Genomic DNA, 12,174 nt, shown 5'->3' with positions numbered 1-12,174 from the left:
GTATTCATCTGTAGCTGTGGGACAAGAAGGAAAGCAGATGAATCGGAGCAAAGCAGAGGCTGTCGCCCAGATGTGATCACTTATCAGGTGCCGGTGATAAGTGATCACTTATCAGGTGCCGCGCTGCTGCTCCCAACATGTGAAAGCAGCAGCAACAACAAACACAGACCAGTCTCACATTTTAACACTGGGACTTACATCATTTTCATTACACAGCATTGGAAATGCATTGGCATGCTTTAGCTTCCCCACATTTACCACAGCTGTGTGGTGTGCATTTGTACTATAATTAACTTATTAAACTAGAGTCACTCTAGTGTTGCTAAAATTACCAGCAAATGTACAAAAAGGCATGTGTCCCTTTATATCCAGATCTAAAATGTCCTTTTATCAATTTTTTCATATTAAAATAGGAAATCTGTATTAATTACACAATACATTTCAAGCTTTTATTTCTGTTACTGCTACTGATGTAGCTTATTGCCAACAAAAACAGCAAAATTGAAGTCTTGATTAAGGTCAGTAAAATGAATTTAACATGATTTTTAATCATTCATATAAGAGGAACAGAGACCATTGATAGAAAGTTGAGTGGAAGGAAAAAGTTTGGTTTAAAAACAAGGTGCAATAAACACAACGTTGAAAGAATGTTAAGAAAACTCTTTTCAAGAGTTTAGGGTAGATTTACAAGGCATAGACCGGGCCATGAAGCGTACAGTAAGCTCAACAATAGGCCAACATGGCTTTAATTTAGTGATTCCCACATTCTGTAGGTATTTGGGTTTTGTTTGAGTTTGATCCTTTTTTCTTCTGGGTTGAATATGTTCATAGTGTATCCATATTGTGTTCATTTTTATGTCTACATTATTGTCTAGAGCAGAGGTCTGCAACATCCAGCAAGAGGTTCTTAATAACTTTGGCTAAAAATCATATAATAACAAACGCACGTTTTAGCAGTTTCTCAGTTTGGTCAAGGAGTAATTTGATTCAGTTCCCACTACAAAGCGACACTAAAATTATCAGCAACATAATTTAACTTTAGTTTTCTTTCTATTAGGTTGGAAAATTTGTTTTGTTGACACAATATTCTAAAAAAAGAAAAAATATCAACTTCCTGTATATGAAAATGCTAAAGTTTTGTTTTTCTTTATTTTAGTATCTAAAAATAGAAATATTATGGTGTTTCTTTAAAAATGACAGCACATTCCCCACTCTATGAGTTTTATTTGGCTGGACTGAGGACAGAAATGGCTCTTTGAACTGTAAAGGTACGCACAATTTAGATCAACATTATACTTCCTAGATAACTTTTATGCGGAGAGACTCATACTGCTACAGCCCAGAAAAGGAATTAGAATTACAACGAACGTAGAATCCAGAAATACAGGAATAGTCACAACTTACTTTTTAGACTACTACTTGTTAGAAACTGTGGCGAACTCACTTTTAACCCAGAAAAGGAATTAGATTAGTCACTCTTTAGTTTATTTTTTCAGAAACTGTAGAGTACTCACTATCTAGATGCAGAGACACTTTTGGATTGAGACTACTTTTCCTTTTAATTCCTGTAAAGCACTTTGTATTGCCTTGTTGCTGAAAATGTGCTATATAAATAAAATTACCTTTACCTTTTTACCTTTAATTTATTTGTGTTTTGTTTGTTTCTTAGTATTACTCTTGTCTTCTGTACCTTCTGCATTTGAATTTAGATTCCTTTGATTAGAGGAATCAAAGGAATCTGAAAGGATATTTGTTAATATCCTTTCATCTTCCTGCTTTCCCTCAGCCTGCCTGCTTTGCCTCCTGTCACAGCTGCAGCCTCTTACTAATCAACCAATCACCTGTTTCTTGTTCAGCAATTACACTCCTCAGTAATCACTGATTTCTTGAGAAGGAAAAATTTTGTCTATGGAAATGTTAAGTTTCAGTAAGTTTGTGGCTTACCACAATAAACCACAAATGTTTCTTAAGGAATTCAGCTTCCGCTTTCTTCTTCTTGTAATTGGTATTAGCAGAAACAGACAACTAACGCTGAGGTGTTACGCTCAATGCACTTGGTTGGCAGTAAACAGTTGGAATGACATGGCTTTACCAGAAAATCTTATTCAAATATTTACAATCGTGAAGGTGCTGGTCTGAAGGATTTAGGCTCTGTCGTTATCTGTTTATTTCTTTTTTGGTGCAACTCTTAACTTTCCAAGCGTGTTCAGTTATTGAACTTCAGGGACTCTGGGTTGTGAATTTGGACCTGATTTCCACACTGAGCCATGTAACCAGAAGTTGAGAAAATTCTTCTTCTCTACGTGCTGTTTGGCATGAAATGAAAGCATGAAAAACAATGTTGGGAAGCTGTTCAAAATGCCCTTCATCACTTCCTGCATCAGCAATTTGGTAGATGTCAAAATTTAATTTAATCTGCCTGCTACTGCTTTTTAATGTTAAATGCTGACGTATTATTTTCAGGAAACAAAACTCCATAACTGAAAGAGTATTTTTAGAATTTGGAACAAATTAACTTTCATCATAAAAGATGAGTCATTCTTGTATTTTTTATGTTTTCTCATTAGAAAGACTCGAGGTGGTGCATGACTGATTCTCCAAGTTTCCGTAGTGGTGACACCAGTTAGACAAAAAAAAAAAAAAAACTCCTAGAAATGGAAACCTTGCAGTTTTACATGAAATTCAACAGAACAAAAAAAAAAAAAAAAAAAAACGACTTGCGATAAATGTGGAAATTACATAAGATCCTGATGAAATCTAAGAGACGTGCATCAGAAGCTTATGGTAAGCTTCAGGTCGTTGTTAGAGAATGCAGAAAATAGTGGCATGTTGAGGTCACCGAGTCCAGATGCTACATTGCAACCAGATGTTGTTGGAGAGGCATGCCGAGATAAACATGTGGAGCTGAACAATGCTACAGGGATTTTAACTCATGTGGTCTGGTCAAAAGAATGAGAATTAAAAAAAAACACCTCATGGCCACTGTTAAGTGGCCATGAGGTGTTACATTACAGATGTTGGAGGATCTGTAATGCTGTGGATCTGTTTCCCTTCAAAAAACAACTGAAACATTGTTAGAAAGCATTGCACTGCAAACTCTAAAGTACCTGAATACTTTAAAATCTGAGTTTTAAAAAAACTGTGTATTTGCTGCTTCTTTCAGTGGAATAATGACCCACATTTGGCTAAATGGGTGACCAAAAGAGAGATAATTCCTGGATAATGGAAAATACAGTAAAGCAACAACAGCAGGAGAGTTAATAAGCATGATGCTGGGGATGTGCTTTTTAACAAAATATATAAATTATTTTTAACGTAGATTTTTTTCCAGCCACAGAATGAATTTAAGGTTGTTGTTTTTTTTCTCATTTTCTTCAGTGTGATATAAAATATGAATTAGTACATCATTATTATTGGCCAGAAAACTAGCAAGACTTTGTTAATTGTCTAAATAAACATAATTTATTTGTTAAATTATAAATAAGCAGTAGCACAAATGTAATCAGCAGGTTTTGTTTGTTTTCACCTTGGACAACTTGAAGTGAAAAATCTTTAAAAAAAATAAAAAACATGAGAGTACTGACCCCTACTGGACATTCAGAGGTATTACAGATATCTGACCTTTTTTTATATTATTTTTTGTTAGGAAAAATTCAAGCCTGCAGCTTAAAAACAACACTCATACAGAATATTTATTTCTAAAATAAAGAGTATATGTACTTGTTTTGTGTTCATAAGCAGAAATATACCTTTTTTTGAAGAAAGAAATAAAGTAGAATATGAAAAGTAGAATATGAAAAGTAAAGTAACAGTAAGACTGTTACTTTTGTGACAATTGCTCATTACTTTCTCTTACTTAAAAGGGACACGTTTTCCTGCTAATTTATCAACTGACTTGTTAAAAAAAAATCAGTGGTATTTGAAACAGGAGACAATGCTTCACATTGAGCTTTGAAGGTCCCACATCTAACGTTTCAAACTCCACTAGTCACATTTTTAATCATGTTTAGCATTTTAAGTTGTAATCTTCAGCAACAGTTGACACATATAATTAATTATGTAAGGCAACAGAAGTTTCTTCAAAGTAGAGGAGGAAAGTGTAGCGTAACAGAGGAACAATTGTTGAACTTTAAAGACAGGCTTTTTATATGTTTGCTGTAAACTTCGTTTTCTGGGCTCCTTGTTCCTTACTTGTAAGTTGTGTACAATAGCCGCCTGTGTGTACATAAAGAGCTCTGCTTCCAGGAGCCAATGCACTGAGGCGTGCTCTCCACCAGTCAATAGGATTGGACACCTGGGTGTGAAACGCTGAGGGGAACCAGAAGTTGAAGAAGGAATTAACGCCTGAATGAACTCAGCCATGTTATTGTGGTGGTAATGAGCAGATTATACTTCTGGACGCACATTCACCATGCATCTGAAGCAGAGCAGAAGTTTGAATTAGTCTTTGGAAAATGTTTAAGCAATTAGAGCACTTCACTTTTCTGTATTTTATGTCCCAGACTTATTTCCAAAGGGATTGAGTTGAATTCTACAAAAGAAAAATCTGATAATTTAGTCATTTTATTAAAGACAAAAAACAAAAATCCCATATGTTATACATATTCTATGGTTTCACAGCCTTTGACAATGGATTAAAACACTAAAACTTGAACTACGTCCACAGATTCAAACTTGACTTGAGCCCACTTGTGGTTCAGTCAGGTGGCTGGACTTGATATGGAAAAACTCGCCTCTAGTTTTCTGTCATCCTCACAGAGAACTAACGTTCCTGCGTGGAAAGAGGAGAATTCTCCAGAAGGACAACCATTTCTGCACCAACTCACCAATTAAACCTGAATCGCAGAGTAATCAGACGGAAACTCCCATCCCGGTAATGAGTAAATGACCTGGAGGTTTTCAAAGAGAAACTGAACGGCCTGGTTTGATGAAAGGAAACTGAACAGTTTGGTCTGGATGCCAAGCTTCATGGCATGTCTGAAGGAAACCAGACAAGATCCAACATTGTTTTGAGATAGAACCCAAAACTTTAACCTGAACCTGATTGACATTTGTGGCAAAGACGAAGCTGTAACAGCTACCAAAGCAGCTTAAACAAAGTATTTTGTAAAGACTGTGAAAATGTATGTTTTTCTTTCTTTTTGTTGGGTAAATTTTTCAAACTTTCAAACTGTTCCACTTTCTCATTATGGGGAATTTTGTGCAGAATTTGCAAAAGGGAGCTACATTCAAGGGGGGATATTCAAAATCAAGCATTTTTTTTAATCTTTTTATCATGTCACAAGGTTATCACGTCATAAAAACATACCCAGAAAGTTGCTTTGACTGATTCATGTGTGTTTCAGAAATCCTTGAATCTCCTATGATAGCCATTTGGATGTGCAAAACGCTTGGGGAGACTGAGTGAGGTCTTTTCCACAAAGCTCCTCCTGGAGCTGAAGTCTTCAGGCTCCTCCAGACTAGCAGCCGCAGCAATTAGCAAACACCTGGTGGAACTGTGAGCCTGTTGATCTTATTACCAAAACTACTCAGTCCAACGCTCCTAAGAATGTTGCTAAAGACTTAATGGAGAAACATTATTGTGATGACATGCAGAAAGCGGAGTGTTGGAAAGAGCAGGAGCTTCTTAAAGACACAGTGGCCCAATTTTAAAGGGCAAGTTTCTTTTAAATCATGTTCAATATATACAGCATTTTTATAACTGCAGTCATATAATGTAATGATATATGTGATATAATGTAATATATTTACTTGATTGTGCTGTAAAATGGTACCATGTGCCTCGAAAATACACAATACCTCCCACTGAGGTACTCTCACTCCCGTGAGAGTAAATACTTTCCAGATGCTCTGTAGGTATGTATAATAAACCTTTTAATCTGAGTGACACATGAAACCAGAGAAATGACAACAACAGAAGATCCAATTTTACACTTTATTGAAAGTTTAATAGAAAAAAAAACGTGACTCTTTTGATAACGATTCAAAATTATAACAAAACACAAAGACAGTTCTTCCTAGCAGCATGATTTTAATTCCCAATCTAATGTGCTCACTGACCATGTTAGATCATGTTGTACATTGGATTAAACAAAAGGATGAAACAGTAGAGCTGGTGTGGGACAGAAGTTTGCAGCTTTGCAAAGTGCGGAGAGGCAAGAGGCTTAGTTTCAGCAACCTGCTGGAGTTGACGGAGAACGAAAGCTTAACAGACTTCTGCACTGAAAGTCTCTGCATATTTCAACATGTAAGGCTGCGGGAAGGCCTGGGCTGAACATGAACGTAGGACCATAAGCAACAACGACCAGCGACACCAAACGGTAGCTGTGAAAACACATCTGCAACTGGAATAATGGCAACACACATATAAAAACTTTGTAGTTTCTGGTACATATGAAAGACACAGAAAGGTTCACACGGTATTCAGAAATTCAGATCTTTACTGGCAAAAACACCACAACAGAGTATTCTTGCTGGAAGTCCGGCAGTCTATGAGGTGCAGACATGTTGTGTGTCATGGCTCAGATTTCAAACAATCGGTCCTTCAGCTATCGGTTTCAGGTGTTTGTGTGGTTTGGTAGTGAGGTAAAGCACACCAGTTAAAAAGTAAAGCAGACTGAGGTCAGAGGAGTGCAGGGGAATGGCCCACTGCACGGCAGAATAACAAGACCGGGGTGTTACAAAAAAGTCTGGACTCACTTCAAGCCAGTGAGGCCGATAATGAGATGAAACTTAAGAGGCCAGCTTCTTCCTTCTGGCCGCTTTTAAATAAGAACAACAGATTAATTGCTTAAACACACAGCTCGAACTCTTTCAAGTTCGCCCGGCCTGTTTAGCATGAATTCCAGAGCGATGCAACAACTGGGAATTGTGCCCTAGGGAGGCTTTACCTCGTCTCACGTCAAACGGAGCATGAATTATACCTCCTGCACCCCACACCGAGGCTTCAACCTGCAGACTGTGTGGTTGAAAGGTCTGCAGGTGAAGAGAGCAACTTGAGAGAAATGCAAAGAAAGGAAGCCTGGGTTGTTATTAATTAGAAAAACACATGTTCATTATGAAAACAAGAATTAGTGTTTGGAGCTCATTAAGGTGAAACACAAGAGGCCCCACTGTGTGCATCTACTGCAGCTCGCAGCTTTGAATGCTGAATAAACATTTACAGTGCTTTGCAAAAGTATTCAGGCTCCTCGAACCTTTCCGCACTTATTTTTGTTTCAACCACAAACCTCAGTGTATTTCAGTGGAACTTTATGCAACAGACCAACAGAGAACAACGACTGGGAAATGTTGCAGAAATATGAGAATTGTGGTTTAAAGTCTTTTTTACTCTGATACTACATGAGGTTCGGCCCAACCAAAAGTTGCCTAATAAGCAAACAGAGTCCACCAGGATCTTGAAATGGTATGGCACAACTCTGAAGCCTACCAAAACACGGCCATACATCAAACCTGACACAACAGAAAAGGATACACTACGCCACAGGTGTAGCACGGTGGTGGCAGCATCATGTTGTGGGGATGCTACCGGCAAGACCAGGGAAGCTGGTTGGAGACGTGGATCAACTGAATGGAGACATCTATGGTTTAGATCAAAACATAAACATTTGTTTGAACGTTTCAAACAACAAACACACCCTTGTCAGTGTGAAACATGGTGGTGGCAGCAACATGCTGTGGGATGCACATCTTTGGTTGGCAACACAAACAACCCCATGGAGGAACACCTGTTAGAGGCTGGAAAAGATTTGAGATTCACTTCTGAACAGTGACTATGAATTTGACCAATAAATGATTAAGCCACCATCTTTTGTTAGAATGGTCTAGTCAACGCTTGAGTTAAATTCTATTGGGAATTATTGCTAAGACCTGAGAAATGACTTCTGCAAACATTCTCCATGTAATCTGACTGAGCTTGAGTTATTTTGCTGAGAAAATCGACAGTCGTCTCTGGCAGTGATGTCACAATAAACACCTGCAGCTCTAGTCTACACACCACTTTGTGTTGGTCAGTCACATAAAACAATATGAAGCACGGATGTTTGTGGTTGTAATGTGATAAAGTGCAAGAGCAAGAACACATTTTTAAGGCACCGTATCATCAGGGGTATTCAGAATTCAGCGGTCAGAGTAACAGGACCAGTGATGCTGCATAGACAAAAAAAAACTTTGGCAGACTAAAACTCACACACACCTTCAGCCATCTAAATGCTTCCTATCACTCTACATCCACTCCGTTCCTTCACCATTATATGTTAGCTCTAATCTCCACAAATAAGCCAGCACAGCAAATCTCCTGCAAACAGCAGCAAATGATAACTCATAAACCATTAGAAATGACATCGAATCAGTCCATTTCCTCTTTTAAATCGACTGTAGTTGATCAAAAAAAAAAAAAAGGAGCACTTGGTTGGTTCTAGGAACTAGGTGAAAGTAAAGTCTGGTTACTTTTAATTTGTAAAAAGTCACACTGAGGGAGGACATGCAGGGATTCTTCAAAGCTAAAAGCAAATCCTGTTCTGGTGTGCAGCTTGACCACCTGCTAATGACACGGTTAATGTAAGGCAGATTTCCACTCAAGGGTTTTCACAGGTTAACGCATCACCACTTGGTTTTAGTTCTTTGCAAAACAAGAAACGACTTGCATAAAAAGTCAAAGCTGCTGACTAACAAAGTGACGACAAAGTCATTATAAAACAGGGCAAACAATAACCACTCAGACCATATATAAACAGAATCTGTACAAGCTGTTAATTGGCAGCTGGTTTCACCTTGATGATCCTCCTTTATGGCTGCCAGACGATTTGGCCCTTTGGACAACTTTTACACCCCCAAACGTTTCCCACAATGTGTGACTTTAGTGGGCCCTCCTTTACTTACAGGGATCACTAAGTGCAATGTTTAATTCCAACAATAATTGAATATTTTTACTTCAGTGCAGGAGCTAAGTATCAACACACTTCTGTATTTATTTAAATAAAAATATTTCATACAATCGTAACAAAAAAACAAAATCTGCAAGGGGCATTTGTTTACTAATGCGGTTTTCATGCAGCTTTTATAAGCAGCTTCTTCTGCAATTTTGTTTAACCACAAAACTTAAAAAAAAAACTCACAACAAACAGAAGGATATTTCCTTAAAGGATATAATAAACATACTTTTCTAAAACATTAGTGCATAGCTTAAAATATCAGTTTAAATGAACTCCAAAGCTTAAAAAACTTAGACAAACCGGTGTTTCTGATCTCCTGTCTTTACAGTCGAGTGTTTCTGTTGACTCATTTAAGGATATTTCACATTTATCCAAAGGTTTCTTTAGCAAAAGGACATAAAAAAAACAACCTACAGACAAATAGCAGGGACATTTAAACTGTGAACATAAAAGTAAAAACCGACAGCTAATAAATGGGAAAGTCAAGAGGAAGAACAAAAACATTGGAAGTAAATGTTGGCATGATCAGTGAAAGGCATTTGGCAGAACTGTGGCTCACACAAAACAGAAATACAACAGAGAAATACTAGAAATGGAGAATGTAAGCATGATGTTCAACTGGACTGCTGAGGAACATTTGATTACTGAGGTATAAGAGTTCAGGAACCGTCAGTCGTCTGGCAAAGCCAGCAGGAAACCTCTCAAGAGACGAGGTTTGAGTAACTTTCAGGCTGCACACTGTCACAGCACAACAGCAGACCTGATAATAACAAAATCTAAACAAACAGGGAAAGTTAGCTGAGCACCACAGCATTCCCTTTTCCCCACTTCACCTTTTGCTGTTCCTGTTTCTATCCGATCACATTGCTTGAGCGGTGCAGCTTCGCTTCACGTTTTAATTTACAGCACAGCAGAAGCAGGTGGTCCCAGTGAGAGAAATAACTGCAAAACTGCCCCGTTAGGGTCACCAGGGGTGTGATGTGTTGCATTACTGCCTCAACAATACTCTGTGCCCTCCAGTGAGTCTAATGAAAAGCAGCAAATTAATGCAATTATCTAAGAAACGGCCCAAGCTTGGCTCATTTGGCAACATCATTACAAGACGTCTGCAATCAAAATAATCAGCTGGCGCACTCTAACCAGCCTCAACCTTAAAACTAATGAGTAACACTGCGGTGGTCACGACTGCAGTGGATTAGAACTTTTGTGTTCTGTCGTGGATGACGGTTTTTCCTTTCGATAAGGAATCACATTTAGATGTGCAGAATTTGGGCGAAAACAAACAAAAAACCCCGTTTTGTTACATTCAGGACATTTCTGCAGAGTTATGGAGTCACTTCTGAAAGGAAGGGACATCATGTTTTGTTCTTCAGATTTGATTGTCACAAACCACAGACTATTTCTTATTCAAAATTAATCGTGACAGGATTGTGTGAGCTGATATTTGCTCTGACATCGCACCACCTGCTATTCTTCCTTTGAAGAAGGAAGAATAGCCTAAAGGGTATATTTTACATTTTAGAAGCATAAAACATACAAAAGAAAAAACAAATCAGTGAAATATAATTCTTCAGAAATAAAACCACATGGTTTGCTAATATAAAGTACTCTGGTGATAGTTGGCATTGCAGTAGCAGGACTGGTCAGAACCAGAAGAAAAATTTAAATGTAGAGGGCCCTCACAAGAGGGCTTTAGAATCCCTTCATAGGGTGACGGTTTGATGAGTATCAGGATACCGTTCTATTGTCTTGAGTGGATATTGTTTGTTTCAATGCCAGTTTGGTGTTACAGAAGTAACATTATCAGTCTTTGGTAACTTTTGGCTCCCATTTGTTTTTTCTCGTTTTTCTTTTTTCTTTTCTCCATATTATTTCTCTATTTAGGTCATAAAAATGAATTTACCCCACAAATCAAAACACAGCTGAAAAGGAGAAGGTGTAAAATTATTATATATGATGTTTAAAAGTCAGAGTTGAGGAGATTAGTGTTATTTACTGATCTATAAATGTTACATTATTGTAGCTCGGCTGTCTAACAGTAATTAACCTTGTGTGTGCACGAACAGTAACACGCATTTAAAAAAAGAAAATGTTTCAACTTTAACATTATTCTAACGTATTGTAAATAAAAAAAGATTACTGAAGGAATACTAGAATCTCTCTTAACACCTCTATAATTGAATTCCTTTACACTAAAACAGCAAAACAAAGTAACAGTTGATTATTTTTCAAAGCTATCAGAAACATAGTGAAAGCAGATTTATCTAGCACCTTATTAAACGTAGAAAAGACAGGACAACGGAAGGTTTGATGATTACATATCAATAATATGCTCAACCTATTATACATTTGACTGTAAAACTAAACTTGTACCCATGCAGTGAGAAGGAACGAATCAAAATTGAAAAGAGAGAACCGAAAACAAACATGTAACATACTACCAGCTGCCAGATCTACACATCTGTCTCCTGAAAGAGGAGATCAAAGACGCTCTGCTGACGATTCTGACCCCACCTGCTCCTACAGCGTAAAGGTCAGGACCTAAAAGTTGTCTGCAGCTAATTCGAGGTGATTGTGTTTAGTGGCTCATCTGTGAGAGGAATAGCCCGTTTACTGGTGGTTTGGAAAGAAAGCAGACGCTGCAGAATAAACTATAAACCCATGAAAGTAAGACTGTTTAGACAACACAAACTAAATAAAATGGATGAGCTCTTAACATATATGTACGAGGTTCAATACAAAGAAACTGCAGAGATTGCATAGAAAATGCATCTCTTGTCCAGCTTTTCATGTTAAGAATGAATTTATTTAAAAGACTAAAAAATAAAATGATTGTAAGATAAATGAATCTACTGCTGATCTCTCTTCTCCCCCTCCTCCTTTGGAGGTTTGTGTGTTTTCACACAGTTCGTTGAGAATTTGTTGCGTTCATCCAGCGCTGAACCCCCATCTTCTGGCCCTCCATGCTGGTTCTAGCTGGAGTGCGCTTCTGAACTTTTCTTTGCACAAAAAAAAAAAAGAGAAAAAAAGCAATCTGGCAGAGATTTGGAAGGATTAGAGATTAAAGGTAAACCAGAAATGAAGTCCAAAGGTGAGACTTCTGTGAGCGATACAGGCGATTCAAGGGATGAAAAAAAGTGCTGGTGGGCTGAATCCCTGTGAAAACAAACAGAAAACCAAAAATAAGAAACAAATACTGTAAAAAAAAAAAAAAAAAAAAAAAGCTTCTTATTAACACTTG

The 12,174-nt window shown here is 37.6% G+C and overlaps 1 protein-coding gene across 1 annotated transcript in view; it reads right to left on the bottom strand.

Annotated features, from left to right (window-relative positions):
• Positions 1-6,445: 6,445 nt before the first annotated feature.
• slc16a2 (solute carrier family 16 member 2) overlaps positions 6,446-12,174 on the bottom strand; it is a 28,870-nt gene continuing 23,141 nt past the window's right edge. Inside the window, exon 7 of the mRNA XM_015027599.1 lies at positions 6,446-12,089. The gene's annotated coding sequence lies outside the window, so the exon portion shown is untranslated. The remainder of the gene's footprint in view (positions 12,090-12,174) is intronic.

This window comes from Poecilia latipinna, unplaced genomic scaffold (genome assembly GCF_001443285.1).
Source record: "Poecilia latipinna isolate Pla-1442-1.1 unplaced genomic scaffold, P_latipinna-1.0 Scaffold0, whole genome shotgun sequence".
Taxonomy (NCBI): Eukaryota; Metazoa; Chordata; class Actinopteri; order Cyprinodontiformes; family Poeciliidae; genus Poecilia; species Poecilia latipinna.
The sequence above is the reverse complement of the archived record's forward strand: the minus strand, read 5'-3'. Positions and strand labels throughout refer to the sequence as shown.